Genomic DNA, 7,019 nt, shown 5'->3' with positions numbered 1-7,019 from the left:
GGATGACCAGGAAATTTGAATATCAAACAAATAATTTTTTTTTTAGTTTTAATTATGTCCCATGTAATATTTTGGACATAGTTAGGCTAAAAATATCTAAAACACACAAACTAAAAAATTATTTGTTGTCTGTCTGAAATTTGACTGTACTGGGTACCCTGTATTTTTATTTGCTAAGCCCGGCAACCCTAATTATGAACTGCTTGTTATTTTCAAAGAAAATGTCTTTTGGCTTGTAAGTCAAAACCAATTATACAGCACATAAAAAGAACCATTTTATAATAGTAAGACTTTCTCGCAAATGGCAGGGCATAAAAATACCAGAAAAGTTAGAGATGCAGGAGCTTGGAATGGTGGTGTGCACCTATAGTTCCAGCTACTTGGGAGGCTGAGGCAGGAGGACCACTTGAACCCAGGAGTTCAAGACCAGCCAGGGCAATATAAAGAGACTCCCATCTCAAAAAAAAAAGGTTGAGGTGTGAAATCAGTCAAACTTTAGTTCGAACCCCAGCTCTGCCACTTGCTAAGTCTAGAGTAACTTACTCACCTTTTTCTGTGTTGCTCTCTTTATAAATGAAGTGCTTACGTTCATGGGGCTGTTGTAGTAAATGAGGTAAGTTGTGTTGTAAGTGCTTGTCATGGTGCCAGGCACAACATGTTGTGCTCCTGATAATATTAATCACTGTTATCCTTGCACTGGGGCTTCTTAAAACTAAACACTAGAATAAGATAGATAGCATTTTGGTGACCAAGAATGCATCCTCATTTCTGGAATCTTTGAGACAAAGTCAGAGGCAGAGGCTCCCTGCCTCTGTCCCCTCCCATCCCTCACTGCTCCAGATTCCCTTATTGCTCAAGAGCTAGAAGGCATAAAAGGGACAAGATAACCTCCAAGATCCTCCCAACCCTAGGATTTGATGGTCCTTGTTTTCTGAGTAACATTAGGTTCCCAATGGCGGTCACTCTTAGTGGCTGTGATTGAGGGAGGTGTCAAATTACATTCTACAGTGTGAGTTCAGTTTTGGGGATTCACTCTGAGGCTGTAAAACATGTATTTATATTTCTACTCTGGAAAATACAGTGTCCTATTCTTTCTAACTCTTATTCATAGCTCCAATTGTCACTGAGGATCCAGAGAAAACAACATACATAATTCGTTGCAGGCCTTGCCAAGATCTCAGAGACTCCAAGAGCAACACATTCTTTAATGTACAGAACTCTTTCTCTCTATCCTTTTCCTTTTCCTTTTTTTCTTCCCGCCCTCCCTATCACTCTAACCCTATATGCTACATGAAAGATTATTTTTGTTAATGTAGTCACAGGTCCAACTAACAGGCAATTACTGTCAACACACATTAATTTTAAGAATGTAAGGCCAGGTGTGGTGGCTCACACCTCTAATCCCAGCACTTTGGGAAGCCAAGGGGTGCAGATCACTTGAGCCCAGGACTTCAAGACCAGCCTCGGCAATATAGCTAAACTCCACTCTACAAAAAAATTATCTGGGTGTGGTGGCACACACCTGTAAGTCCCAGCTACTCGGGAGGCTGAGGCATGAGAATCACTTGAGCCTGGGAGGCAAAGTTGCAGTGAGCTGAGAACACATCACTGCACTCCAGCCTGGGCGACAGCGTGAGACTCCGTCTCAAAAAAAACAAAAACAAAAACAAAAACAATCAAAAAGAATGTGATTGAAAAATAATGATGATATTGCCAATCGGGGGGGAAAAAAAGTTTACATTAAAAAAAAAAAAAAAAAAAACCTGTCACCAGAATAAAAAATAAAGTATCCAGAACAGACATTATCATAGTCTGCATCAGTGGCTCTATAGCACCAAATGATCTAAAACTCCTTGAAGAAGGAACTAGATGGGTAGGTGCTGGTGCAACCACAGGCCCTGACTTACATGGTGGCCGTCCTTTAGAAGACAATTTTTCACAGCATGGCAGAGAGACCCAGAATTTAAACTCAGCCGTCACTCAGGAGGAATAAAGAAGTGACAGAATTGAGAGCTGGAGCTACACAGGGGCTTCCAGTGATGTCAGCATCTGGTGGGTTTTCACCAGGGGGGTTATGGCACTCCTTGCTCAGTTTCACTCTTTCTCCATTATAGAAGCCTCAGACATTTCCAAACTAATTCGGTTGAGTGCTCAGAAAAACATCAAGCCGGCCGGGTGCCGTGGCACACGCCTGTAATCCCAGCACTTTGGGAGGCCAAGGTGGGTGGATCACCTGAGGTCAGCCTGGCCAACATGGTGAAACCCCATCTCTACTAAAAATACAAAAGAATTAGCCAGGTGTGGTGGCGCGTGGCTGTAATCCCAGCTACTCTGGAGGCAAGGGCAAGAGAATCGCTGGAACCAGGGAGACAGAGGTTACAGTCAGCCGAGATCGCGCCATTGCACTCCAGCCTGGGCAATAAGAGCAAAACTCCTTCTCAAAGTAAAAAGAAAAAAGAAAAGCATCAAGCCTGTTTTAGAATAGATAAGCAGCCTTTCTTTGCAGGCTGAAGTCATCTCATTCTTTCTCGGCCAGTCAGCCCACAAATGTAAGCAAGCTGGCCAGATCCTCAGCACACTAGAAGATACCCCAGCTTAACAGCACACCAGAAGATATGCCAGCTTAATGGTTCCAAATAGTGTCATGTCAAGTCATACTGCAGAGACCCTGTCAGAGCTCCAGCAGAACTCGTGAAATTATATAACAAATAATGCTCTCCCTTCCAGCCTGGAGTAGCAGAAAGAGGTGGTGCTGTGATTAAGAGTCCTGTGCAAGAGCTTAACTTTGGGCCTCTACCTTCTTATAAGAGGTGGGCAGGATAATCCCCGCGGTCCCTCATTGTTTGGACATTCTATGGCATGCACTGTGTCATGGAAAAGAAAGCCCTCTCTTCACTCCCAGATGCAGATTCTGACGGCTTACTCAAATACGGTAATATTTTGTTATGGTTTCCTTTTTCCTTGGGAGAAAAGAAGAGACGAAAGAAAGGAAGGGCAGACAGAGAAAAGCCTTTAGAAATCAACAAAATTAACACCATAAAACACAAAGCCATGCTTTTTAGAGTTGCTCAGCTGCTGGGACAGGAATAAAGCAGCTCCTCTGCAATGCAAGAGGCTGTATAAAAGGCATTCTAAGGCCAGGCGCGGTGGCTCACTCCTGTAATCCCAGCATTTTGGGAGGCTGAGGTGGGCAGGTCACAAGGTCAGGACTTAAAGACCAGCCTGGGTAATATGATGAAACCTTGTGTCTACTAAAAATACAAAAATTAGCCGGGTGTAGTGGCATGTGCCTGTAGTCCCAGCTACTCAGGAGACTGAGGCAGAAGAATCACTTGAACCAGGGAGGCGGAGGTTGCAGTGAGCCGAGATTGCACTGCAGCACTCTGGCCTGGGTAACAGAGCAAGAATCCATCTCAAAAAAAAAAGGCATTCTGTCCCATGGGCATGATTCTGATCTCACCTGGTTGTCAAATCCAACTTGTATATTCAAAGTGAAATGCAGGATGCCACCGACAACATGCCTGGAGGCTCAGAGGTTTCCAGTGAGCTAGAAAACAAGACATCACGTTCTTCCCTGCCCCTGCCCCAGAAAGATTTCCTGGCTTCTCAGCCTCTGTTTCCTAATCTAAAACCACCTCTGGAGTGTCACTTGGATGGTTAATGAAAACATCATTCATTTACCCAAAATGAATGTTTTGCTAAAAGAATATAAGATCCTGAAAACTGTTTAATTGTTTTTTGTTTTTGTTTTTGTTTTGTTTTGTTTTGTTTTTTTGAGACGGAGTCTCACTCTATTGCCCAGGCTGGAGTGCAGTGGCAGGATCTCAGCTCACTGCAACCTCCACCTTCCTGGTTCAAGCAATTCTCCTGCCGCCACCTCCCGAGTAGTTGGACTTACAGATGTGCACCACCATGCCCAGCTGATTTTTGTATTTTTAGTAGAGATGGTGTTTCACCATGTTGTTCAGGCTGGTCTTCAACTCTTGACCTCAGGTGATCCACTCACCTTGGCCTCCTAAAGTGGTGGGATTACCAGCGTGAGCCACTACTCCTGGCTGAAAAGTATTTAATTTAACAAAAGGTGGAACAATCCTTGCCAATGCAGGAATGTTTCAGTGTCCCCCTCTTCCCACCAACTGAGAGAAGAGAAAAGAAAGTTTCCCTGAGGGTTTAGGGAGGAGTTTCCTTCTTGTTTCCATCACTACAGCCAGACAAACTGTCTCCAAATTGCCTGTGATCACTACAGCAATGTTAATTGTTACTGGAAAATGAAAAGAAAAATCATTTAGCCCTGGGATCTAGGTGACCGTGAGTGCAACATTCAAATCCACTTCAGTTCAAAAGGATTTCCAGGGGAAAATTCCACTCTGTGCTCCCCAAGCCATCACTTTCCTGGCTGCCTATCACTCACCCCCAGAGCTTCCTCTCCACTCACCCTAACTGCCCAATGAAAGAGCAGCCTCAGGTCCCCACCCAGGTACAGACAACATCCCATGTCACACACCTCAGGGCAGCTTCACATCTGGAAGGGACGAGAACTGGAACGGTCATTCCTGATATTTTCTTTCCTGCCTACCTGGGGACTAAGGCTGTGTGTGTGTGTGTGTCTATCAGAGTGTTTTTCATGTTTACATGATGTTAAGGCTGTGTGTGTGTGTGTGTGTGTGTGTGTCTATCAGAGTGTTTTTCATGTTTACATGATGTTAAGGCTGTGTGTGTGTGTGTGTGTGTGTGTGTCTATCAGAGTGTTTTTCATGTTTACATGATGTTAAGGCTGTGTGTGTGTGTGTGTGTGTGTGTGTATCAGAGTGTTTTTCATGTTTACATGAAGTTTCCTTCCAGAACAAAACCAAATTTCTCCCATTAAAGAGAAAAGGTCCCCAAAGGCAGTGCTTCTCTAAATATGTGCCTCAGGATATGTTATGAGCAAAAATGCTCTTTGGTTTTATATCAAAAGACAGTTTAGGGCTCACGCCTATAATCCCAACCCTTTGGGAGGCTAAGGTGGTGGATCACTTGAGTCCAGCAGTTTGAGACCAGCCTGGGCAGCATGGCAAGACCCTGTTTCTACAAAAAATTAAAAAAATCTCAATACTCTGAGGCTGAGGTGGAAGGATCACCTGAGCCTGGGGAGGCTGAAGCTGCAGTGAGCTGTGATCGTGCCACTGCACTCCAGCCTGGGTGACAGAGTGAGACCTTGTCTCAAAACAGAAAAAAAAAAGAAAGAGAATGAGAGAGAGAGAAAGAGACAGGGGAAGGAAGGAAGGAAGGAAGGAAGGAAGGAAGGAAGGAAGGAAGGAAGGAAGGAAGGAAGGAAGGAAGGAAGGAGCTTAACATTTTTCTTTTTGAAGGACTCACTCTGGTGCCCGAGCTGAGTGCTGTGGCACGATCATGGCTCACTGAAGCCTCGAGTTCCTGGGCTCAAGCAATCTTAATGCCTCAGCCTCCCAAGTAGCTGGAAGGTGCTCACCACTATATCCAGCTAATTTTTTTATTATTTGTAGAGACAGGGTCTCACTATGTTGCCCAGGATGGAACTTAACTATCTTAAACTGATTTCTGGACTATGAGACTTTGCAGGTATGTATCTCTAAGTAATGGATATGGCTTTCAGTGTCACTGAATTTCATTGGACCGTGGAACACTTTCATCTTTCTGTTAATTATGGAGCTAATATTCTTCAGAATATACTCTGGGAAAAGCTGTCTTTGGATGAAGATAATTTCTTCTTTTCCCGTTTCCTAATCTCTGATTTAGTAATTACTCTTTTGGAATTGTGGAAGCAGGACTTGATTTAGAAACACAGGTCACCACAGCAACTTGAGATCTGTTGGATGTTCAGTTTGGGAGCCTAAGAATCATTTTCTAAGATTTTCTTATTCAGGTAGCTGAAGAAGAATAGGCTGATTTGTCCACCACAACTTCCTCATCAGAAAAGCAGTCTTTGGACTGGATGTGGTGGCTCATACCTATAATCTCAACATATTAGGAGGCCCAGGCAGAAGGATTGCTTGAGGCCAGGAGTCCCAGACAAGTCTGGGCAACATAATGAGGTCTTATCTCTACAAAAAAAAAAAAAAAAAAAAATGGAGGGGGGTCCAGTCAGCAGCCTCCCCTTTGAGCCCCCTCACTTCCCGACGTTCCATCCCCACTGCCTGCCTTCTCCTGCCACCTCTGCCTTCCGCAGCCCGTTTCCATCGAGGAAAAGGAATCGTATCGTAAGTTCGCTATCCAGAACCTCCACTCTTTCAACTCCTTTGCTGATGCAAGTAAGGGTGATGACCTGCTTCCTGCTGGCACTGAGGATTATATCCATATAGGAATTCAACAGAGAAATGGCAGGAAGACCCTTACTACTGTCCAAGGGATTGCTGATGATTATGATAAAAAGAAACTAGCGAAGGCATTTAAGAAGTTTGCCTGAAATGGTACTGTAATTGAGCATCCAGAATATAGAGAAGCAATTCAGCTACAGGATGACCAACGCAAGAACATATGCCAGCTCCTTGTAGAGCTTGGACTGGCTAAGGACGATCAGCTGAAGGTTCATGGGTTTTAAGTGCTTGTGGCTCACTGAAGCTTAAGTGAGGATTTCCTTGCACTGAGTAGAATTTCCCTTCTGTCCCTTGTCACAAGTTTAAAAATCTCCACAGCTGGTATAATGTAACCATTTGGGGTCTGCTTTTAACTGGGCCTAGTGTAACTCCTTCATGCAATAAACTGAAAAGAGCCAAAAAAAAAAAAAAAAAGAAAGAAAAGAAAAAAAAAAAGGTGAGGGGGAGCAGTCTTTTATCTCAGAAACCCAAGATCTCCAAGAGGAAAGAGACCTTAGCACTGTCCTGGAGCTCCTTACTTTTTCCAAGTACCTTTGAGACAACTCATTTGAACTTCCTCCTCTTGGGCTCCTCTCTACAACTTACCAGTGGATATACTTTAACGGCATACAGATGCGGTTTTAATTTTATGCAGTGGCTCTCAAAGTGCAGTTCCCGGACAAGAAGCATCAGCAGCACCCGGAA

The 7,019-nt window shown here is 44.0% G+C and overlaps 1 pseudogene; it reads left to right on the top strand.

Annotated features, from left to right (window-relative positions):
- Nucleotides 1-2,859: 2,859 nt before the first annotated feature.
- LOC103231033 (eukaryotic translation initiation factor 1 pseudogene) lies at nt 2,860-6,770 on the top strand (annotated as a pseudogene).
- Nucleotides 6,771-7,019: the final 249 nt, after the last annotated feature.

This window comes from Chlorocebus sabaeus, chromosome 25 (genome assembly GCF_047675955.1).
Source record: "Chlorocebus sabaeus isolate Y175 chromosome 25, mChlSab1.0.hap1, whole genome shotgun sequence".
Classification (NCBI taxonomy): Eukaryota; Metazoa; Chordata; class Mammalia; order Primates; family Cercopithecidae; genus Chlorocebus; species Chlorocebus sabaeus.
Note: the sequence above shows the minus strand (reverse complement) of the source record. Positions and strands in the feature narration are given on the sequence as shown.